The sequence below is a fragment of the Alexandromys fortis genome, unplaced genomic scaffold (assembly GCF_014885135.2).
Source record: "Alexandromys fortis isolate MF-2015 unplaced genomic scaffold, M_Fortis_MF-2015_v1.1 scaffold_66, whole genome shotgun sequence".
Lineage (NCBI taxonomy): Eukaryota > Metazoa > Chordata > Mammalia > Rodentia > Cricetidae > Alexandromys > Alexandromys fortis.
In genome coordinates this window covers 8,243,011-8,269,442 of record NW_026067950.1, presented here as the reverse complement: position 1 = coordinate 8,269,442, position 26,432 = coordinate 8,243,011, and positions in this window count along the sequence as shown.

Here is a 26,432-nt window from a genome sequence, read left to right as displayed (position 1 = left end):
ACTTATTAGTGAGTACATGTGATAATCGTCTTTCTGGGTCTGGGTTACCTCACTCAAAATGATGTTTTCTAGCTCCTTTTGCCTGCAAAATTCAAGATGTCGTTATTTTTTTTTCTGCTGTGTAGTAAGTACTTCATTGTGTAAATGTGCCACATTTTCCTTATCCATTCTTCAGTTGTGGGAATTTAGGTTATTTCTAGGTTCTGGCTATGACAAACAGTGCTGCTATGAACATAGTTGAGCACATTTCCTTCTGGTATGATTAGTCATCCTTTGGATATATACCCCAAAGTGCTATTACTAGGTATTGAGGAAGGTCGTTTTCTAAGTTTTTGAGTAATCACCACACAGACATCCAAAGGGGCTGTACCAGCTTGCATTCCCACCAGCAGTGCAGGAGTGTTCCCTTTACCCCACAACCTCTCCAGCATAAGTGTCATCAGTGTTTTTGATCTTGGCCATTCTTATAGGTTGATAAATGAAATCTCAGAGTTGTTTTCATTTGCATTTCTCTGATGACTAAGGATGTTGAACACTTTCTTAAGAGTCTTTCAGCCATTTTAGATTCCTCTACTAAGAGTTCTTTTATCCACTATTTTTTTTCCAATTGTTGTGACAAAATACATCACAGAAACAACTTAATATAGAAGAATTTTTTGGATCACATTTCCAGACATGTCAGTCCTTTATGGCAGGAAGGATATATGGAACAGAGTATTTCATACCATGTATCCAATAATAACAAAAATATGGAAAGGCAGAAGGAACCAAAACAGAACAATGGTACTCAAGTACAGAACACAAGAAACATAGCTCTTTTATGGCAAGCCCTTATATTACCACTCCCCAATAATAGCACTGTACTCTGAATCCTTAGAGGCCCTCACACCCTGGTCAGGACACTCGAGTTCTGTTCCAGTTGTATCTGAACTATGACCCAATGAACCATGAAATTGCACTTTATTAATCTTCTACGTATTCCTAAATGTATAAAACAAAATTGAGTTGGCCATAAGAATAACCACCAAACAAATTTACCAAACATGCACAAACACACACACACACACACACACACACACACTGAAGCATACAATGTAAAATTATTCTTTAAGTTGATGATTACAATTATGTATTTTAAATAAATACTTTACTTAGTATTTATTCTCTTCTATACAGTATTTCATTTATACAAGTTGTTCTTGAATATTTCTAAGACTGAAGGGAGAAAAGATTGACAGTGTATCCAGCTGTGAAGACAAGGACATTTTTAACATTATGGCAACAATGATTAGTTTTAAATGGCTACTTTAAAAGATTTTGGTAGATTTTCTACCTTTGCCAAAAATGTCCTGAAGAAACTTTAGTTCTAGTCTTTTGAAATTCTGGCTCATGGATACAAATATTATTAGTGCTAGAATAAATATTACACTTCAACATTTTATTTGTGTTTTTTATTCAGACAGTGAGATTATAAGATTAGGTGCTTAATTCCTATCTCTATACACTGTGCAATGACATTACTGTACAGACAGTAGATTAGCAGTAATGGTGGGACTGGGAAATGGAACAGGCCAATGAATAAGAGGGAATGTATTTTTCTGGAGAATTTTATTAATGGTAAATGACAAATCAGATGAAATATGCATTGTTTATCAGAAATAATGATCGTGGAATAATTGAGGAGTTAATTTCAGTTCCCTGGGGCTGAACATTGAAAATAGAAGGACTTCATTTACATAAAACTGAAGGATGAAGTATGAGGACGAACAAGGTTTATCTCAGAAATGAAATGAAAAGCTCCAGGAAAAGAGAGAAAATTAGTCAAAGCTAAGATGACAAGAACAGAGCAGATAGCTTTATATTCAAGTTCAGTCAAATAGACATTACGCTGCTTAAGAGCATCACATGTGTGTACCTACAAGATGGTTTAACAGGTGAAAAGGAAGCCTGATAAAACAGATTGTATGAGTTCAATCCCTAGAACCCACACTGCAGAAAATAACAGACTCCCTAAGTTTCACCTGTGTCCTCCACAGGTGTTCATACACAATAAATACATGCAAAATATCTCAATATTCCTAAAAGAACAAATATATAACAAAAAAGTTATGCCTTGAGGATTATTATGATGTTTATTTTGTTAATTAAAAGCATAATAATTCAAATATTTGGTTTGGTCAAGGACAGAACAGATTGAAGATACAGGTAACAGTTCAAAACAATTCTTAATTATTTCAAAATCACTGTTTCCTACATAAACTATCTCATTTCAAGTTACAGCTATTTTGCTACTCTTTTCAAAAAGATGAATTATTAATTAGAGTATTAAACTTATAAAAATGCATCATCATATAACTTCTAAAAAGTACCTTACATATTCATTTAATTTTTTGTCAACAAAATATCCTATCATGTTTTCCCATATTTGTTTGGATTGAAAATATCTTTAAAGAGTAGAAAGGAAAAATATATCTTTTTAATTTACCATGTACATAAAGCTTGCTCCTGAATATGCTGTAGCAAAAATAAAATCAAAAGTGTGTATATATGTATATATATTTATATAAATTCATTCTCCATATGTAATATATATTCTCTGTTATTCTCTTAAATCTTACAAATTCTAAAGCTCATTGTATACTCCAGATCTGGTCTTTATGGTTACATGGAGGATAATGTGTCTTATTAGATATAAGCCTCAATTTAAGAAGGACCAAAAATGAAGGAAAACACTACCCACATGCTTCAGGTCTATTTAAGGTAGATTACTGCAGGATTAGAGGAACAATGGAAAATGGGGGCGGAAAATGGGCAAAAGTCAGAAGTGGTGAATGACTACAGGAAGATTGTTTTATAAACACAACAGGGAGGTCATAAACATGAAGTCATACACAGCTGTGACACGATGCACAAGACCTGTGTAGCATCAAGCCAGACTAAATACCAAAACAGAAAAGAGAGGAAGACATGAAGTCCTCAGCCAAGTCAAGGAGCAACCACCAAATGTTAGCTACAGGTAGAGGGAAAGTCACATTTTCTAGGAGTGTAGTCCCCAGTAAGTCAACCATGTTCCAGTGAAAGGTTCCATATCCCAAAAACTGGGGGTAGCACAAATTGACCTTCATGTTTTTTTTTTAAGAGAATGCAAATTTGGTTAGGTTAGAGAGAGAGGAGGTTGTATCAGACAAGAATTGATGATGGACAGTTAATATGAAAAAAAAAAGTTATATGAAACTCTCAAACAAATGAACATGTTTTTAGTTTTCTCTCAAAATGTTAAAAATCATTAAAAAAAAAAACAAGGCTTGAGTATGTAAGAAATGTGGTCAAGATCACATAGGCAATAAAGAGCAAATTAAGCTTTCCCCTAGCAAAGTTCATGGAACTTAAGACATGGGGTATAGCACCAGTAGGAGAAAAGCTGTCAAATCAACCACATTTGGAGGACAGGCAGTAATAAACAGCTTCTTCCTAAAGTTAAAAAAACAAACAAACAAACAAACAAAAACTTTAGCAGAGTACTGATGTGTTTTAGCTCTGTTTTTGTTCCTTATTTTAATTTCTAAAGGTCTTTGGGTATTTGGGGATAAAATCATTTGTTCACATTCGTTACATGACTAATGTTATGGCAAACTACATTTTTAAGAAAGATATTAGCTAGACTTATAGTGATACTTACATATCATGTTGAAGCAAATTATCAAGATTCCACTACTGCAAGGAAACATTCCTTAGTCACAACGAAGATTCCAGCGTCCAAGGAAATAACATCCAGCAATTAAGCATCTTAGTGAACTAAGAAAACATGCTGATAAATTTTAGCAATATTCCTAGGAAATGTCACTTGGCTATTTCATTTAGATATTTTATCTCCTTATGGCCTAGATTTATAATCATCATCTGTTTACTTCTAAAACTGACATATGAAAATAAGTAACTTTGTAATTTAAGCACGTTTTCTCACTTGCATTTAAAACATGTTAAGACTACCTATAAAATGACTCACTAAAAAGTAAAGAAAAGAAATACTTTTATAACTTTATGTCTGTTTACTGAGAGGTCTCTGTTTTGTAGTAATATAGGCTGGACATTCAAGTTCTAGTTCAGAATTTTTCTTGAGTGTTAGATGATATTAAGATATAAAGAGAAAAAAAAAGATATAAAGATGACTTAATAATATTTACCTTGATTTTGATGGGAAATTAATCAAAGTCATTGATTTTATACTAGTAGGCCTTTGAATTTCCCTCAAACAAAAAATAATTGGTCTATGCATAAATCCAAAGATAGTTTTATGTTAGGTACTAGAGAAATGGTGGCCTCTAAGAAACTCGTTGAGTAATGTAGGACACAGCAAATACTTTCAGTATAATGTTCTGGTACTATGGTGAAGAGACAGAAAGCCAGATGCTGTATGTTTTAGATGCTCATGTTTTAGAATTCTTTGAACTTCTTTGGGTGAATGGATTTCTGAGTTGAAATTTAAGAAATAGTTTCAATGTGTCTAGTTATGGGGAGAGATGAATGTACTCCTAGTAAGGAGGGGAAAAAAGAACCATGAAATATCCATCGTCAAGACACAGTAGGGTTCACTGAATGGACTATAAACACTTATGTCTTGCAGGGAAATGAGATGCACTAAGTAACGTGAGATGAAGGAAAAGAAGCAAACACAAATCTGTCAAGAACTTTTATATCACTAATATGTTTTACACTGGGAGCAATGAAAATAGCATTAGTGGTTAAATTCTGATTAAACTGCCTATCAGAAAGATTAATATTCTAACAGAAAGCATAGGAGCCTATTTAAAAGGTACATACACTCTCAGTGCACGACAATAAAGTTTAAAAAACTGTTGAATAAATAGACAGTTTTAAGGCAAAATAAAGAATCTGCAGGCAAAATTTTTTTAAGACAGTGAAACTATGGTTTTGAGACACTAATTGTATCCAGCTGTTCTTTCATGCTTATCAAAACCATGGACAAAAAACAGCAACAATTTTAATGTAAAATTTAGACCTGGGATGATACTGATGCATCAGTGAAGAGCTATCAATTATAAAAATGATCACTCTGGTCTGGGGTGCTGATAAAAAGAAAACAGAGTATATGTTTGGCAAAATGGAATACATAAAGATATCCTGTGCTGATGTGAGATTTCCCTCTGTATGCTGTGTCTATCATTAGTTAATAAAGAAACTGTCTTGGGCCTGCCCAAAGCAGAATAGAGATAGGTGGGGAGAACTAAACTGAATGCTGGGAGTAAAAAGGCGGAGTTGATGAGAGTTCATGTAGTTGCTTCTGGAAACAGATGAGCTGGAAACTTGCTGGTAAGCCACAGCCATATGACGATACACAGATTAATCAAAATGGGTTAATTTAAAATACAAGAGTTAGCCAGAAATACGCTGGTGGTGTGTGTGGTTGACCAAGTGGAGCAAAGGTTTAGGTTGAATGGCCATCAGTTAACTGCAGTATAGTATAGAACCTGGTAGGAGAACCAGCTAACGGCCAATGGCAACAGCAGGTTCATTTTCTCTCTCCTGGTTGCCTTTCATTAGTCGTGTTTTATCCTAGTCCAGCTTAGTCATTGCTTTCATCTATGATGGTTATTAATGATCACCAGAATGGCAGAGACTACAATCACCTAGTCATAACACATATAGACATGTTGGTAAAGGACTTTCCAAATTAAATTTATAGAGATGTGAGTACGAGCCTTAAATTTGGGACGCACCATTCCATGGACTGAGACCGGGAACTAAATTAGGAAAAAGTGAACTGGTAGCCATCAATTACCCCCTCTTCCTAACTGCGACTGCAATGTGACCGAGAGCCTCATACTGCTGCTGCAGCTTCCTAACCCTGGCTGCTATGTGACCGGGAGCCTCACACTGCTGCAGCTGCTGTGCCTTTCCTAGGACGGAAAACTGGAACTGTAAATCAAAAATGAAACCATCATTTCTTGGGCTGTTTTTGCTAGATATTTTCATCACAAAACTGAGCATAATTACTGATATATTTTCTTCATGATTTTGCCGCCCTAATTAAAGCCAGATAGCTTTGTCTTGGAGAGAGGGACAAGGCCTTCCTGGGGTGGACAGGATTCAAAGTGGATTTTAGAAGAGTTGGCTTCATATCTAATTGCTTATCGATGGCCTGTTATACTTTTGTCCCCTTGGCAACATCCCTTCCTTCCAGTCAATGTTATAAAAATTTCATATTCTAAGGTACATGGTCAAATTCTGATGCTCTGATTCCATGAGCAATATGTTTTCAGAGCAGCAGCTAGAAATACAGAAATGGATAAGGAGGCTGAATTTAATATTTAATATGAAAAATTATGAGGCATGTTTCTGATTCTGATTCTCAGAGACTAAACAGTCTAAAATCATCTTGGGGGTAGACTGTTCCACACATGTAATCACTATAGTAATCATAACTAATTTTATTGCTGACACTTGTAAACCACATGAAACTCTGGATAAGAATACCATGTGGCCAATAAGCATGTGGTTTGAAAGCATACTACATGGACAGGAGAGACACATCCTGGTCATTTTAATATGTGAAACATATTCCATGGAGCACACACAAGCACACACACACACATACAATGTAGAACACCATGGGGAAGTTTTTTTGAATGAGTTGTGCAACATACAAATGAAAGTTTATATGTACATATATCTGAATATATATAAAGATTATACACACACACACACAGCCCCTAATCAGCTCCTAACAAACAGGCAAGTGCGAATGAGCAGTCATATAAGCAGTAAACAAAAGAACTGTGGAAGCACAAACAAGACATCAACCACGGATGAGGTGTGACTGCTGAATGCCAGGAGAAAAGATGAACACACAATCAGTTTGCAGTAATTGCAGTAAGAGAAATGACTCATTTTGAGCAAGGACGGCCTCTGAAGGCAAAGGAGTCGTAAACAGACCTAGCAATGATTATTAACTTCCATTTGTATGCCGTGCAACTCATTCCAGAACATTTTCACATGTTTTATCTCAGCCGAATTGGAAAACAATCCTGAAAGTTAGAATAGGTACGTATTGTTCCCTTGTTTATATGCAAGAAAAGAAATGCTGAGAGGTTAATTGAGCTGGCTAAGGTCGCGTTGCCAGTTAGAGAAGCAGCAAGAATAGAAGCTAGATTTTTCAACTCTCACTGTAATGCTTTTTAACTATTCCTCATTGCACAGAGCAGTTTTGCTGAACAAAGAAATTCTTCACTCTGTATTGCTTAAAGAAGAATGGTGTTTTTAGCCATCTTCTCTATTAATAACAATGATGTCAGTTTCACCCTTCTGCAACCATGAAGTCATAGGACCCCAGAGGTCTTCTGGTTCATCCACCATCAATCTGCAACAGCATTCCTCAATCCTGGACATATTAACCTTTGGGCAGCCCCATCAGAATGTTTACTCCGATTGATCTTAAGGGCAGACATATAGTTCAGAGAAATGTATGATGCATAGAATAATTTAGTTTTGCTTAGAAAAAAAAAAGAATTCCTAATATGGAATATAGTGAAACTATTTTACCTCAGGAGTGAGTAAAATATATGAAGTAATTACAGGGTGCACTAAGACCTCAGGTCATAGTTCTTTAAACATTATCATTCAAAATACAAAATAACATATCGAGTTTATTTTCCAATATAGCATGACCATATTACAAATCATCTACATTAATTTGGTAGAAAGCAGTACTAGAGGAGAAACAGGAGAGAACACGAAGTACTTGGGTGTCTATTTGTGACTCTTAGACAGCTAGCTGTAGGCTTCACTTTTAATTACCAAACAATAGATTTTCTCTAGGCAGCATAGGTGAAGTAGAGAAAGAAAGCACTTGTATTCAAATCCAGAGTAACTGAAGCTCAAATCAAAATTATTTACCTCTATATCCTAATTATATCAATTTTCAATATGTTAGGTAGAAAAATAAAAACCTCCTTTCTTTTAGCTGAATGTCTCAAGAGCAAGAAAATAACATTGAAAGTAGAAGCAAAAAGAAATATGTGAATGAAGAGGTGTTCTGCTTAGATAGGGCAGCACTTGAGTTTGCATATGAAAGTGTTTTTGGTTTGGAAGATATGCACTTCTCTTGTGACTTTTATGAACAAATGAGGCTTCACAGGAAACTGCACAACTTAATGTTCTTTCACTATTCAGGATACTTGTAATTTGTCCTTCAGTCAGAGGCAGGAAGTAAGGCTAGGAAAACTAAATTTGTTTAATGTTCTGCCTCTTTCCTCATTGCTCACCTAATGTTTCTGATCAATTTGATGTAGACCATTTCTGATTGATGGGTGCTATCACCACCTAGCTACTGAGTCCTGCCTCCCTGAGATGGATAGCAATGGGACCACACTTCACATCATATATCAAAATGTTCTCGTAGTTCCTTTGTCATATTTACTGAGCAGTGCTTCCTTTTGCTTTTTTTTTTTTTTGAATAAACTCAATTCCACAAGGTTGAGTTTCAAAGTAAATTGCAAAGACTAAATACCATGGAGAAGACAAAATGCAAAACGCAAGTTCTGCAGCATCAAAGAACTGAAGGGATTTATAAAGCTTGAGTTCTTACCATCTTGGCTCTGCTAGATCTGATGAAGGTAAGCCCAGAGGTCCTACTCACTTTTGTAAATAAGAACACCGGGACTCAATTTAGTCTCTTCCTAAAGATTCCTCAATGAGAGCAGGGCATGCCTTTGGTTCTCAGGTTTTCCTGGTGTGTTTAGTAATATCCTTCAGCCTCACTGGACAGACTGCCTTATTGAGAAATAAGTTGTCCTAATCAGTCTCCTTTCTGAGGCTACAACAAACTAATTGAGTGAGGGTAAAATAAGAAGGGAGGAGTATTTAGTTCACCGTCCTGAAGATTCAAGAACATAGACTAGCTCTACTAGCAGGCCCTTTACCTGAGTGACAAAATGATGGAATTATGATTGAAGCATATTCAACACAGGGAGATCACATGGCGACCTAGAAAGAGATTTGTCTATTCTATTAAAACGTCCTTTAATGGCAATCCACCTACTCCAAGTGCATCAGTTCCTTACCAAGGTAACTCCCTCAATGACACAACTGCCTTCTTCCTTTTAGTGGTTTCCATTCTTTTACAACATTGACACAAGAGATCAAGTTTCTAAAAAGACATCCTTGGGAAACATTTAATTAGTAACAAGAGGGATACCGTAAGAATCACCTGTGAAATATAAATCCATATTCATAATGATCATAAAGAGATAAGTTATTATAAACATATAAAGCTGGAAGTTTTCCTCAGGTAAACATGTTTTAAATGCCCTGGAGAAGCAAACTAGACTATTTTTGTAGAATAGGTGAGTTTAGATTAGATGAGAAGAACACATTAGATGTGGTGCAATTAGTGAATCATCTGAAGCAAACAGACTCAGCAGAGGGTGACAGTGGCACCCACAATTCTTTAGCAGATTTAGGGTCTGTACTTGCAAAAAATGATGCGGCAGTAACATGGCTGTCCACAAAGCCAAAGCAAGTGTCCAAACAAAGTGTGTGGTGGAATCCAGACTCAACAGTTAGCAAGCTACTCAAAACTTTAGCCTCTAATGGCAGTGTGGCTTTTAAATTGCTGATAAATAAAAAGACATATGCCTTACATACTCCTTATGAGTACAGGCTTTCTCTGGAGGTAAGTTTTTAACAGTAGCAAATTGCTTTATCAATGATCTTTTAAAAGTTATTTACTTACTATTTTTAAAAACAATCTTATTTTACATACCAATCCCAGTTCCCTCTCCCTCTTGTCCTCCCACCTTCTCCATCCCCACCACCCCCCATCCACACCTCAGAGAGGGTGAGGCATCTGGGGAGTCAACAATGGCTGTCACATCACTTGTGGCAGGCTTAAGGTCCTCGATCCTATATCTAGGCTGAGCAAGGTATCTCTCCATAGAGAATAGGTTCCAAAGAGCCAGACCATGCACTAGGGATAAATATTGTTTTCACTGTTAGTGGCCTCACAAACTCCCCATGCCACACAACTGTCACCAGTGGTGATAGTTCATTTTTGTTTATTAATAAAGCTTTCAGACAGTAAAACAGCCTCACGGATCAGTCTTACCGAGCAGGCAGTGGTGACACACACCTTTAAACCCAGTAGCCATGCTAGTTTGCCATAGAAACCAGGCAGTATTGGTGTACGCCTTTAATCCCAGCACTAGAGAGGAATATAAAACCGGAGGAGACAGCTCTCACATACAGTCTCACCCTGAGATTCTTGGAGGCAGGATCGCCATTTTGAACTGAGGTAGAGGTAAGAGCCAGTAGCTGGTTGTTTTGATTTTCTGACATTCAGGTTGAACCTCAATTTCTGTCTCTGGGTTTTTATTAACCATGCTACAGTCACTCACATTCAGGGAGCCTAGTTTGGTCATATGCATGTTTTCCCAGCTGTAAGTCTGGGGTCAGTGAGCTCTCACTAGCTCGAGTTAAATTTTTCTGTGGGTATCTCAATCATGATCTTGGCCCCTTTGCTCATAATATTGCTCCTTCCTCTCTCTGACTGAACTCCGGGAGTTCCGCCCATGTTTAGCTGTGGATTGCTGCATCTGCTTCAGTAGAGTAAAAGTTGCTTTTAAGTTAGCATGCAAAACAATGGATTTCATTATGGTATTTTCACAGATATNCTTTGTTCTTTACACATCCTCCTCTGTGGCTCTTTGGATGAAAATGTTCTTCATAGGCTGATAAATTTGAATTTTTGGTTTTCATATTCTGAGATAGCTAAGAAAGATAAGATGGCTTGTACTTATTAGAAGAGGTGTGTCACTGAGGGCAGGCTTTGAGGTTTCAAAAGACCATATAGGCACCTGTTTCTGCCCACCCCTTCTCCCTATGCCTCCTGCTTATGGATCAGATGTAAACTCTGTAAGACATATTCCTTAGCCTGCCCGCCACTGTGCTTCCCATCATGATGGTTGTGGACTAACCCTTTGAAAATGTAAACAAGCCTTAAATTAATGCTTTCATTTTTATAAGTTGCATTGATTATTGTGCCTCTTCATAGATATAGAAAAGTAGGTAAGACATCTTCTCTTTGACTTCTCTTTGCTTCATCCTACCTTACCACCTCTTCTTGGTTCTCTTCCACGCGTCCCAACAGTCTTCCATTCTGCTTCCATGTTATATGCATTCTGTGCTATGACATGTCTTAAATTTGATATTTTATTGAAGCTGTTCACATATAGTTGCTCAAATGATACATAAGATGTTTCATTTAGGCTATAATTAATTCTGAAGCTTGGAAAAGCATCAGGTGTTTGTTGTGGAAACTTGAGAGCTGTTGATAAGTATAAAGAAGAAACATGGTAAAATTCCCTAACATAGCAATCTATTGATAACATGCAATGACATTGTGTATCAAAAGGTATGATCATTACACAATTCTAAGAAGGTTCTAAACTCCTCATAATAGTTCTCTATGTCAGGAAAGACTATTACCTGGGAAAAGTATATATTCTTAACAACACTAAAGATTACAACATTCTTTAATATTATGTGACAGAGAGTCCGGTTTGATCACATGCTCGTTCAATTCCAGTCCAGCTGGCCTTGGTGAGCTCCCCTTAGATAAGTCACATTGTCTCAGTGGGTGGACGAACCCATTGTGGTCCTGACTTCCTTGCTCATGTTCTCCCTCTTTCTGCTGTTTAACTGGACCTTGGGAGCACTCAGTCCAGGGCTCCAATGTGGGTCTCTGTCTCTGTCTCCATCCATCGTCAGACGAAGGTTATATGGTGATATTCAAGATATTCATCAGTGTGGATATGGGATAAGGCCAGTTCAGGCCCCCTCTCCTCTGCTGCCCAGGAACCTAGCTGGATGTTGCTTACAATGGGGGCTGACTGGGAAGCCAATGATAATGGCACTGGGATTTGATTCTACTGCATGTACTGGCTTTTTGGGATCCTAGTATGTTTGGATGCACACCTTCCTAGGCCTGGATGGAGGGGGGAGTGCCTTGGACTTCTCACAGGGCAGGGTACCCTGCCCTCTCTTAAGACTGGAGGGAGAGAGGGGACAGTGAGTGGGTGAGTGGGAGAGAAATGGGAGGAGTAGAGGAGGTGGAAATTTTGAATGGTATTATTTATAAAGCAAAAAAAAATATTTGAATTTAAAAAAAATAAAATATTATGTGAAAGAAAGTTGTAGAATGTTTTCATTATATGTGTGTGTGTGCGCACACACACACACACATATATATATACATATATATATTTGTCTGCAAGAAAATAAATAAGGCACAGAAATAAATACAGTACTTAAGATGTCAATGCATTTCTTTTTTGACATTTGAAATATTTCTCTTTGTTTACCTACTATGATAAATGGTCCTGTTTTCTCATTAGCTGTAATGCATCTTGAACATCTTTGTATATCTCAAGCACTAAAAAACATATATACAATTATCACTTAACAAACAGTAGTTACTTGAGAAATAAATCATGTTTTCCTCTAGTAATGTGTCTGGAGTTCTTAAAAACTGTAAATAATTAACAATAATTTTCTACTGGCACATAATGATGGATTGCTGACTGAATCACTGGAGAATAAGAACATATATTTATGTACCTCATATCACATGGTTTATTAATTTAAAAAGTTACTTATTACTTATTCAGTACTTATACCACCGATTTTATGGGTACATTTTTATCTCCCAACAACAAATTAAAACTAAACTCTATGTTACATTGCTGATAAATCATCGAGTAAATATTCAAATCAAGGCATTCTGACAAAAGAGATTCTTATTAACTACTTGCTATGAATGAATAAGCTCAATCAATGAATAATTAGGACTACACAATTCTTAAAATGCCCATCATTTAATTTTAATGAAGTCTTTAGATATAAGAAATTTTACCAGTATGTTTCAGTTTGAGAATGCTTAATGGAATTTTGATAAAATATTCTTTAATTATGAATGCTGAAATCTTTCATTCAGTCCTATATAAGTCTATAAAATCCAGACAATATGTGATTTCCTTAGTTCTAAGAATCTTATCATATGAGACAGTATTTGACAATGTAAGTTTCAGTCCCTGCTTGTATGTCAAAGCTAACAGTACCACAGGGAAGATGGAAATCATAAATTGGGAGATTGCATCATTATAGATGCAATTTTCTCAACATCTTTTAAATGTACCTAACCCAAGATTGATAGCAGACTTAATGAGCAATCTGTTCTCCAGTGCATGATGTTTTATATAAGATGGAAGCACCTGGAAAAGTGTCAGAAATGCACTTACAACATTAGTTGAAAATGCTACTTTACAACATTAGCTGAAAATGCCATTGATTGATCAGTATCACACTGGATTTGACCCCAACGGCTACCTCTGCAAAGTGTGAGACAAATGACATGCGAAGGAAATTTCAAGTAAAATTCATGTGGAAATAAAAACAACACCTTTTTATGCAGAAACTGTCAATGTTTCTTTGAAGCAATACCCCGAGAAAGTACCCCTAAAGAAGACATCTATTTGAACCAATTATCTTGTCTTATCCTTTGAATATGACAAGCATTCATTTGGAAAGCTGGTATATCTACTGTTTTATTCTTACATCTCTAAATTATATCTGTTTTGTACAAATAGCAACTTAGCTAATGGACATATCTTGAGGACTTATTTCCACATGATTTGATAAATGAAACACAGGAGAGGAGACTGAAGGTCATCAATGCATTATGGGTGGCATCACCAGACTAGTGGGAGGGAGCACTGTATAGTGAGTAGAAGATTATTTTTGTTGTGTATTAAATACCACATCCTTTTTGCTTTCCTTTTTCATATTGTTTGAAGTTCACTCTCAGGAATGGAAGAACAAATGTAGTGGAAAGTATCACTAAAGCTGCCAGAAAGAGAAATACAGTCAAATAATAAACATATGGTTGAAAGAAGAATTGACAAAGTGCCAGGTCTCTGCATTTATTTGACTCTTTAATTCATACTCTTTTATATGGTAGGAGTAGAAGAGGAAGGATTAATTGAGACAAAATATATTGAAAAGCACTATCAGGAAAAACATGATATGTGTCCCTAAATCATGAATACCTACCTTGTTATTTTGAAGATGAACTTACAGAGTCTTTACTTTTCTACAACAATGGGAAGAAGTGCCCCTCATTCCTACTCTGAGAGATAAGATGTGTTGGGGGGAATGAGATGCTAGTTTGTCCTAGCTGCCCAGCTAGTTTACTCAAAATAATCACACAGAAACTGTATTAAAGCACTGCTTGGCCCATTAGTTCTAGTTTCTTCATTGCTAACTCTTACATATGAATTTAACCCATTTCTATTAATCTGTGTATTGCCACATGGCAGTGACTTACCAGGACCGTTTTGGCATATCTGACTCTGGCAGCTCCATGGTGTCTGTCCGACTCCATCTCCTATTTCCCAGCATTCAGTTTAGTTTTCCCCATTTGGCTCTGTTCTTTGCCATATCACAGGCCAAGACAGTTTCTTTATTCATTAACCAATAAAAGAAACACATAGACAGATGGACCTCCAACAACAAAGATGGATTGCTTCAAAAGCAACAGCATGGAAAATGTGAGAACTTGAAAGTATATTATTAAGTAGTTTCCACCAAAGAGGAGGCACGCAACTAAAAATTGAAAACTGTTATATTTCAAATGAATGAGAAAATTTAGTATTTATGACATGACGATGGATTCCTCTCCCACAGAACTAGAGGTTTAAAATATTCAAAGGCAAGAACACATCACAGGTGAACATTTATAAACATGGAGCTGGCTCATAACATATCAGCATTTTCCTTCATTTTTGTCTCTTGCAATGAGATTGGTGTCTAAAAAACTTACCTCTCCATTTGTCTAATGTTTCTTCATGCACAATGCAGCAAAGGAGTTTTTAAGTACTTAAATATTTTAAAAACATGAAACAAGCTTTCTGCTTCCTGTACAAATTTATTTAGGCATCCTGTCTTAATTCTTAGAATATAAGTGTGTATGTGTACATGATTATGTGTGTGTACAAATACATACTTACAATGTATGGATATATATACACATACATCATATAGTCACACATACATATATATAGAAAGATTACTGTCACACCATATTTTCAATAATTGTTCTACCTTTCTTTATGGATAAGAGTCATTTCAAATGTTCTGATTTATCAAAAGATATTTTTGAAAGGTTGAACAGTAATAAATACTTACATGAATCTGACTATGTAAATGTTTTTTATTGAAAAATGCACATCAGAGCTAAAAGTTATTTAATTCTCTAGTTTACCAGCTTCTGCAAGGGCCAATGTCGGGGCAAGAATGCTGATCACAGAGGAATGTTGCCAACATCAAGGACAAACAAATTATATTTTCTCATGTTCCATTAGCTATTGCAAATAATACACTATTTACTTTGCAGCTCACCTAGACCTTGGCTTTTCACTGCTTGAGTTTACTTGGTAGTTCTCTGGTTTTTATTTGTTTTGTTTTATGAATTTTTAAATTCTCAACTATTTCATATTGTTATGAAGAAATAAATACACATTTTAGTTTCTTCTAACATCTGATGCTTTCGATACTGTCTGTTCATTGGCCCATGAGCCTTTTGATAATTGCACTAAATGCAGTTTCCCTCCATTCTAACGCAATTACTTTGAAGGCTGCTGCAATACCATCATTACAAGAGTTTAGTTCATTTATTCAGGACCACGACGTCTGAAAGTCCACAGTCTGTCTCTGACTGCCCTGTCAATCTTTCTGTCTTCCTCTATTTCTCCCTCTCTAATTTTATTGTTTTGTTTTAAGTCTCAGTGTTAACTGATTTTGAAAATATTTATGGAGAATAGATATGTAATACACTATTTATAAAAATACATTTAATTTCTTTTAAAACAGAAAGACAGTGTGAGTCAGAGTAGATCACTTGTCTGAATATAATTTTTCTTAGAAATTAGAATATTCTGACTATCATCTATAATATAAAATTATAAATAAAAATAAAGATTTTTATTTTGATTTCATTGCAGTGATCTGTGTTCTCTTTTTAAACACGTAGTCTGTAAAAACTTCTTACTGGAATTAAAAGTGTATTTGATCCCTTTTAACTTTTATTGTATCTCTTTTTATGAATATATCAATTTAAATGATTACATTATTATTGGACTTGAAAGCTTTGTTTTACTCTTTATTTACTCTTCCTTCTGTCTTTTCTTTGCTGTTTTCTCATTCACTGAGAATTACTAGGCACAGGGGAATGTACGTAAATCTACAGTGTATAAATCTACAAGTAGACTATTCAAAGAATGTTCCTAAAGCTGTTGATCATGGGTTCCCACTGATACATGACATTCAAGTCAAATGTTTGTGAAAAATTATACAAAAAGACAAAAGGAGCCATTTGTTTCTATGTCTTGCGTGCCTCAATTCTATAAAATTTATCCTTTATACCATTGTTAAAACCAAAAAGTAGTTGACCATTTTTCATTAACTTTTCTACAAAGAGTTGTATACCTCTTATACCTAATGTTAGTTTATGAAATTGCACTCCACTGTTGACTTATTCTCCTATGGATCATGTGCAGACACCCTGATTCATGTAGATTATCTTTATTTTTTATCAAGTCATATTTGATCATTATGAATTTAACTAACTCTTCATGTTTAAGAAATATTTAGATGCTATTAATTTTTAACTCATGGTTCAAGTGGTTGTTTAATTTTCTCTTAGATCAATTGCTACTATTATTTGGAATATAAGTGTTGTCTATTGACCATTTTTGAGTTATGTGTATTATACATTCTTTTACTATCTTAATGGACCAATTTATAAGTCATTTTCTTTAAATATAATGCTACACTTTTGTTGTAACCCAGGACTATTGCATTAATGAACCTACAACAAATAGCTAATGTCATTTTAGAACACTCTAAATGCTGTAATGTTATGATTTTGACATTAGATTCCTAATAGGCACAGAAGAAATATTTGCATACTATGTGAGATAAAGGTTGAATTTGTTTGATTTCCCTGACAATATCCACTGTTATAAACTGTTTACTCAAAGCAGCACTCTTTCCCGATTAATTCTCTATCATCTGGTTGCCATCTTAGCTGATATAAATATGTAAAACATTCTTCTAGTCTCAGACCCAGTGTTGCCAAGTTTTATTTAACTGGATGTTCTCTCATTGACTTGCAAAAATGATCTAGTGCTCCATGTGACCCTGTTTTTGCTTGCTGTGCTCAAGCATATACTGATGTTTTCATATCTTTTTCTTATAAGAACAGCAGCCATTTTGAATGACCTCATTTTATCATTTATGTAAGTTATCTCTTTAAAAGAGCTAAACAAAAATCAAGTCACGTCCTGGGGTACGGTTAGGACTTCAATATGTGAATTTGGATGAGACATAATTAGCCCATGAACACAGCCCCGTCGTACTGTGACTGATTCATAATCTCTGCTCCTGCCCTTTTTACAGGACCCCATATCATTCTTTTGTATGTCTTCAGTTCTTCAGTGAGTATTTCTATTTTTGTTTGGAGGTTGAGAAAAATTTTCTCAGTTTTCAAAAGAACTCAGGCATTTTAATAAATGCTGAGACTAAGAAGTAATCCAATCTCTTACTAAACTTGTGTGATATGGTTCTGCATTCTTAATTATTTTTCCAAACTTCTTATATCAGCATCAGTATTTGCTGTAGCTTGAAAAATGAGAGCAATTTCAAAGTTGCTTCATGACTGGGGTTCACCTAAACAAACTAAAAACTGGATTGTACCCTTCCATTTAATTGAATCAAAGCATTCTCAGCACACTTGCAATCTCAGTTAACTGCCTTACATGTACCGGGTGATGCATGATGGTCCAATAACTTGTTAATTATGCAAGGTCATTAAATTAGTGCATGAATAAACTAGCCTAACAAGCCATATTAAAACATCAACTATGAGCTGTAATTTCTAGACCTGGATGATAAATGAAATTTTCTTTGAAATATTTTCCTTCTGTTAATAAAGTAGACATTTTCCTGAATTAAAAGAGTATGGTTATGTTTTTTTTATTAGAACAAACTGAAGTCCATGTATCAAGAAGTTTTCAAGTTCAAGACTCATCATTAAAAGGACTAGTACTTCAAGTGTAGGTTTAATCTTACAGTCAGGATTCTTTAAAAAGGACACTGGACCTAAATATAAGTGCATTTTCAATATGCATGGCTTATCATTTACATAATCATTTTATAATTTAATGTGTTAAATAAGAAGGTGACAAAGTTATATCTTTAACAAATATTCTCAGTAATATAAGATGTAACCTTATTCTGTAATAAATTTAAAATATCCAGTAACTCTAGTAGAAAAAATTATGATGAATTATTATCTGTAGTATTCATGGCCCCTTGGTCCACTGATGTTAACTTTTTTATTTAAAAATTATTCTTTTTTATCTTACATACCAATCCCAGTTCTCCCTCCTTCCCCAAAGCAATATACCTTACTCTCTCTGGGGAGTAGATAGGGGTGGGATGGGGGTTAGGTAGAGGGAATGGGAGGAGGGGAAGGAGTGGGTACTGGGATTGGTATGTAAAATAAAAAAGATAGTTTGTTTTTGTTTTAAATAAATAAATAAGAATGCCATATACTAAATTTTAAAAAAAAAAATTTCATTTTACATATCAAGCCCAGTTCCCCCTCCCTTCCCTTTTCCTTCCCCAGCTCCATTTCACCACCACCCCATCCACTACTCAAAGGAAGTAAGGTCTCCCTTGGAAAGTCAACAAAGTCTGGCATACCAAGGTGATGCAGGACCAAGACCCTCCACCCTGTATCAAGAGTGAGCAAGATTATTTTAACTTTTTGATAATATGTGTCTTAACTACGACTTAAGATAGGTGTCATAACTAAATAGGTTTCTGTTGCTACAAATAAACATCATGATCAAAAAGTAAGTTGCAGAGGAAGAGTTTATTTGGATTATCCTTCCACAGTTCTGTTCATTTCTGAGGGAAGTCAGGACATGAACTCAACAGGGCAGAAACCTCCTGGCAGGAGCTGATGCAGAGGCCATGGACGAGTGTTGCCTGCTGGCTTGCTCCTTATGGGTTGCTCAGTCTGCTTTCTTATAACACTCGGGATCACCAGTCTAGAGATGTCTCCACCTACAATGGCCTGGGCTCTCAATTGACACTAATTGAGAAATGCCATACAGCTGGATCTCATATAGGCTTTTCCTCAACTGAGGTTCCTTCGACTTGTTTGTCTCAAGTTAACACATAAACCCATCCAGTAAATAGATGTCTAGAAACAGCTTAGAAGCTAATTCCAACATTCCTTCTTACCTGTGTTTATGTAATTCACTCTACAAAATGATTTCAGTATGTGTGAAGCTTACCATGCAAATAATATAAAGTTAGAGAATTATTGGTTAATTTAATGTGTCTATGTACTGGTTCAAATGTTATTTGTGATACTTCCGTGGGTATGTTTTTTGATTAATATTTACATAAGTTGACTTTGAACAAAGCACACTACCCTACAATATGTGGGTGATATATCATCCAAACAGCTGAAGGACTGAGTTGTTCAAATCAAACATTGACCCTAACTGAGAAAGTGAATTTTACATATGTGTTTGGGTACATGCATGCCAGTACATTTGTGTGTATTTATATGTAGTAGTAAAGAGCTAACACTTGAATATCAGTTGGGTACTAACTGGCCTGAATATTTAAGCATCATATGTCAAAAATTGAAAATATCTAATACTTGTTCTCCCTAACTATCAAAATTTTGAGAAACAAGTAATCATGAAAAAATTAACACAGAAGGATTGCATTTTAGAGGAAAATTCCACTTAATTAATTCTCCTATACTACATCTCCAAACAAGGAACTGAAATTAAAAGTGACTTGCATGTGGTCACAACATGACCATAAAATAAAGAAAGAGGAGGCTGGAAGGCATATTTCAACTGAAAGTTTTTGTGTATGAATCACAGTTTTCAAAGTCACATTGATTTATAGCTAGAATATTTTAAAAGGAACAGTTAGAAGCGCTCAACAGCTAATTGAAACAAACCAAGACACATAAAAAAACATACAAAGCCACTTAGAAAGGAGAATTGAAACTTTAAAATGCAAATTATTCTTAAATAGATGTGGGTCAAGATCCTGACAAAAGAGAAAATAACTCTGTGCACAGAGCAATGCACAGCACAAATAATGGTCAGGAAAAACACTCATTTTAACCTAAACTAGTTCTAAACTTTTTACAAAATAGATTTTTCTGCCTCATAAAATTCTTCGATTTCAGTGCTCTGTAATTATAAAATAATTTCCTTGAATAAACTATATCTTTTGAATCATGCAATTATCTTAACTTTTTACAAACACCCTGGTGCTTATTCTCTGGACAGCTCATGAACTCAATTAGGAAATTGATTTGGTTTACAAAGGAACATTAAGTTAGATCTTTTCAGAACATTCCTGGCAATCATGTAAATAATAATTGTCTGGGAACTGAATAAGAATATAAGAGGGTTAGGCGGATGACAAAGACAGCAGCAGGTAGACAACTTGCTGGGCACAAGCATGAGGATCTGAGTTTTCTGAACCAATAAAAAACCAGATAAGTGTGTATCTAAGCTTTATAATTTCCTAGTGAGACAGGAGCCAGAGACAAGAGAATTTTCAGAACCTTGGAAGATAGCTAGCCTGACATATGACGTGGAGAACATTAAAGACATGTCTTGACCAAAGTGAAAGGAACTTACATCTGAGGTAGCCCATGGGAATGCCATGGTACCTGTTGTCATACACATACAGACAAGCACACATTCACACAAAAATCATTTACACACACAGTGCATACAAAACATGAAAAAGAAATAACACCAAGACTCTACTGTTACATAGTCCATACTGCAAGACAAGTAGAACTATGATCTACTTTTGCCTCTTTGTGCCATATTCCACCCAAACCCCTAAAGGCAGCATAAAGGTCAAGTGAGCATAGATTTCTCTTCTTTGGGTTCCTTTAAATATTTCATCCTAAGCTTGCTTCCAAAATATGTCTCATGTGTTCCAGTTTGGCACATTTCCTGACCTTTCATTTTCACCTTAATTAATCTTGCACTTGAGATTTACAGTGTCCATTTCTTTTTTAAGTTTTAACCTTGGGCTCACACTCAACACAGGATTTAATGTCACAAACTTAGTATTCATCTTTGCATGAAAGACATAGACGAGACAGCAGAGCTAGAATATATACACTATCTGTAATCATACCCAATTAATACCATATTGATTGTGTCAGTATTTTCCTGTTAATGTCAACTACCAAAGTACCATTTGGTAGTGTTTTAATTCTGTTTACTTTATATATGACCCCATGAAGTTTACACAGCAATTACCTCAGTTACTCACTCATTGAGAAAGTGAAACTGTCAGCAAAGAACTGCACAGATTTCCACAACACACAGCCAGATCTACCAGAATATGTGTCCCTTTGCTCTTCTTTGTACTTACTATTGAGGACAAACTTACCAAATATTTGTGGGTCTATATTTATGGGTCTTTGATCAAGGGTACAAAAATCCCATTAGGGGTCTTCTCAACTCCATGCACTTCCTCTCTTTATCATAAATCACGTTGTGGTTTTACTGTTTAATCGTCTTCATCTGCTGGACTGCTGGTTGACCAGTCGTTCATAGATCAGATGTATGCCTCAATGGTGTTTTCATTTCTTTACGGCTCTTTACAGTGGAATTATCCACTTTTTATTTTTTTCACTCTAGTTTACCTTCTCATCTGCCTTCTGAGCTTATTCCACTTACTGGAAGATGTTTCTGACACTGTTCTCATTAAAACTTTCCAAGTTGGATGGGTGTGATGGCCCATGCCTTTCATTTCAGTGGAAGTAGGTGCATGTCTGTAAATTTAAGATCAACCTTGTCATCGTATGAGTGCCCAGTCAGCCAAAGCTACATAGTGAGATGCTATCTCAATAAATAAATAAATAAATAAAAATTAAATAAAAACTGTCTAATTTGCTACTATAAATAATCAAATTTAGTCTTCATTGTGTTGATACATAAGCCTCAAGCCCATTTGATTCTCCCTATATTATATTCATGTAGTTTGAAATAATATCTATACATTCTCATGACTTCTGAATTTTCATAGATATGTGCCCTCCTAGTGTGTACATAATCAGTTAATCTACATTTATATTTTTATACTATTGGAGCATATTCCTTGCTTTCCTCCTTGCAGCTAAACACAAATCTTCCTCTTCAATTGCATAGATATTCAAGCATCTTTCACTCCAGTTTTGCTCTCCTATCTAAATGGATCATGTGATCATACCTTACAGATTTAGAATTTAGATACCTAGGAATTCAAAACTGTCTTCCCTACACCATTGTACTTTCCTGGCTCATATTATGTCTCCTTTTCAACTTGTATTTCTGCAAGTCTCTAGCCTTGAAACATACCCCGATTCAGCCCTTCCTCTTTTCTTACGTCTGCATTAGTAATGAATCACTTTGTAATGCACAAGTTCAAAATTTCATTCTTCTGACCCAAGACCATTGTTGTTCAGCCAAAATGAAAGCCAAACTTCTTTTTTAAAGAATTTAAATTTCATATACTAGCCCTAGTATCCCCTCCCTACGCTTCTCCTACTCGCCCACCTTTCCCCCATCCCACCCACTTCCACTCCTCAGATGAGGTAAGGCCTCTTTGGGGGAGTCAACAAAGAGGTACACCATGTTGAGGCAGGGCTAAACAGTCCCTCCCCCTGTATCAAGGCTCAGCAAGGTACTTACACCATAAGAAATGGCCTCCAAAGAGCCAGTTCTTGCACTCAGCATATATCCTGGTCCCACTGCCACTCCCCGGCAACAGATCAAACCACACATCTCCCTTATAAGACTTCCAAAGTGTTTTGATATCTTATCGCTTCCAATACTTAGCAGACAATAACACTGGCTACCGCTGTTTCCTTCACGTACACTGTCATATGTTTGGTGGTAAGGGCTTTGCTCTGCTTTTCTCTATATCTACAGCACCTGTCTCCAAACATCTGCTTGACCCTCTAACTTTTATTCTTTGCTCTTCAACTATTCAGTAAGGTTCATCTTCATCAACTTAGTACTATTTCATAACATGAAAAGTAAGTGCCTATTCTCAACATAACATGCATGCAGGACCTCTGTGCATTTATTAGCAGAGATACTACAGATTTTACTGTTTGTTTACAATTATTCTCATAGTATGCCACTTGCTTTCCACACAAACTTTACCTTGGTTGATTGCATGGCCAGCAGCATGTGAACATCCCCATGCATGGGCTGGCAAGGAAGCAGGGAATTGCAAACTGACTGAGCCTGGGAATATCCTTGGGATATGTTGATATCCTGCACCACACAGGCCTCATGGAACTCTGAACTTTACTTTTTCCTTTTCCCTGAGGTTTCATCTCCCATTGTTTATCCTCCCTTTTCCTCTTCTTTTGTATGTATTGTTCTTCCTTTATCATCCTTTCTTTTCCTTTCCTATTAAGTAATCCTTGAAAGGTAGGTTAGCAGGCAGCTCCATGATAGCACATGTTAACAGCCAAAATCACATTGTCTTAAGGAGACACTAGATTAGGGGAATAATGCAGATCTATGTTTTTTCTTTCTACATGTCTCCCTCTGCACTTGTCCCTATTTTTACATAGTTTTCACATAAACACTATGGAAGCTATGCTACTCTAGTTGTAACTAACTAATAACTATAGCTAATCTTCTGCGGCATTACCTCCAGATGACTCTGTTCTCAGACATAAGCAATTTAGAATTATTGAGTTCTCACACTCATCATGGTATAGACATTAATAATGTAACACTATTAGTTTTATTGTCTTATTCTCAAAAGTAATAACCATAGACCAAGAGGTTGTCTGTCTCCAAAGTCAATCACCCTCTTAGAAATCAAGTCCCAAGACTTCTTGGGCTTCCATGCTCTCCCCATTTTCCTGTTATCTCTGTGTCTCACCTTTCTACCTTTGGGAAGATAAACAAATCCTCCTAATTTCTCCTTCATATCTGACCAACATTGCCCTAGAGTAAGAACGGGACTCTTGCAATAAGGAAGCATCATCACTTCAGATGCAAAATTCATATTAAAAGAAGGCTCTGCCCTCCTCCTTGAGGCAGCAGACAAGCAATATAAAATGTTATCGCAGGAGCTTATGGAATACACAACAGAATTTATTGCTTCATAAGACTGATAGCTAAAGAATACAGTGAACCACAAATGGAATATGGTGCATTTTATAGTAAGGCAATTTTTCTTAAAAACGTTTTTATCATTAAATTTTCTTCCCTGTAGAAAAATATTAGCACTGTCAGCTCATAGTGAGTTTGATATTGAGTTTTGTGAGGTGACGTAAAGTAGATTTTTATAATTGTCTTACCATAATTTCTCAAATTTTCATAACTGTGTAACCATCTTTGTATGTGAGGAATATACAGTTTGTTCATAGAGTGTCACCTAAACATCAATGAAGATAATTTACTCACAACCTCACAATCACAAAAGCTGTAAGAGTCTTAGGATACAAACTGACCAGTTTAATACAAACCAACAGTCTAAAGAGAAAAGAGTCCAAATGACTGCATAGATACATTCTATTCTACTTTGAGAGTCTATTCATAACCAGAGAACAAATTCTAGGTAATTAAATTCCATCAAAGGAATAATTTAGAACACGTAAGTAGAGCAACCAGAATAGTTTGTCTTTTTCTGATCCTCACACACCTCAGGATTAAGGACTAGTACTGAAATACTGAAATCACACACACTTGGACTTTCTTGTCAGGCTGGCCCTTCTAAAAGGAGCCCAATGCCATGTGAAATCCTGTATATATATATATATATATATATATATTGGGCATCAGTACTAACTTACATCCATAACAAATGTGCATTTATCTTCACTATTTGTGGAGTACCCTTTTATTTTCTCAATCACCTTTTATATGGTGATATTGTGATAGAAAGATCTCTGGTATTAACTATTCTTAGCATAGGTTCCTATTTTTTAATCACTACAATAAAACTATCACTTCTATACTTCAGATAACTGGAATTTAACACTTTTGCCGCTTTAGCAATCTAACTTTTGGCTTCCCATCCTTCTTAAGTTCTTCAGTAACATCACTATATCTGTCTTCACCAAGCAAATGCACACCCACAGAACAGTAGACATAATCTTAACATGAAATTAAAACTTTATCACACTTGTTATGTACAACATTTCAAGTATTATTATATTGATCAGAATAAAGTAATACCAAACCATTCCCCTATCCAATTGGACTGTTTAGCCCCTAATGATGCTTCTCATAAAATATTAAGCCTTATTTGTCATATGACAATACTGAACTCTTATATAAATCACATGCTTGTCTACCTCACTTCTACACTAGGCGATTGGTGTCTTCTATACTAATTAACCAGAACTAGCCCTGTTTACATTCCAAAATCTGATGAGACTAAATGCTGTAGTAAGGAGCTGTGGGCTGCATTCCAGCTGCCCCGGCTCCTGCATGGCTAGCTTATGCCCCGAAATAATTACATAAAGACTGTATTCTTTTAAACACTGCCTGCCCCATTAGTTCCAGCTTTTATTGGCTAATTCTCACATCTCGGTTAACCCATTTCTAATAATCTGTGTAACACCACAAGGTGGCTTACCAGGAAAGATCTTAACCTGCATCTGTCTGGAGTGGGAGAATCATGGCGACTGCCTGACTCGGCTTCTTTCTCCCAGAATTCTGTTCAGTCTCCTCCGTCTACCTAATTTTCTGTTCTATTAAAGGGCCAAGGCAGTCTCTTTATTTAACCAATGAAATTAACACAAAACAGAAGACTCTCCCCCATCAAAATGCAAACATGGTAGTGTGGTTATTTATAGAGAAATTTGCACCTTCTATACCCACATTATCAGAAAGATAAAGTCACATGGGAAGTGACCAATAGTTTGCTCCTCAAAAAAGTCAAAATTAAATTCTAAAAATAAAGGTCTCCATCACTTTGTATCACCTCATCCAATTAAATTCCTCCATCTAAATATACATTCTATCTCTATAGTGATTTATGTTGTATTTGTTTTCCCAGATTTAATATTAATATGAACATGTATTTATTCTTCTGTTTATTGCTGTATCATCAGTTCTAGAAATAAAAAGATCACAGTAAATATTCAAAACTTAATTGCAATGTAATTTCATATGTGTAATGTGTATTCCCATTGTACAAAAGAATAAATGTAGTAAGAATAGTGTGTGTGTGTGTGTGTGTGTGTGTGTGTGCACTCCACCTCATGGGCGCACAACAAT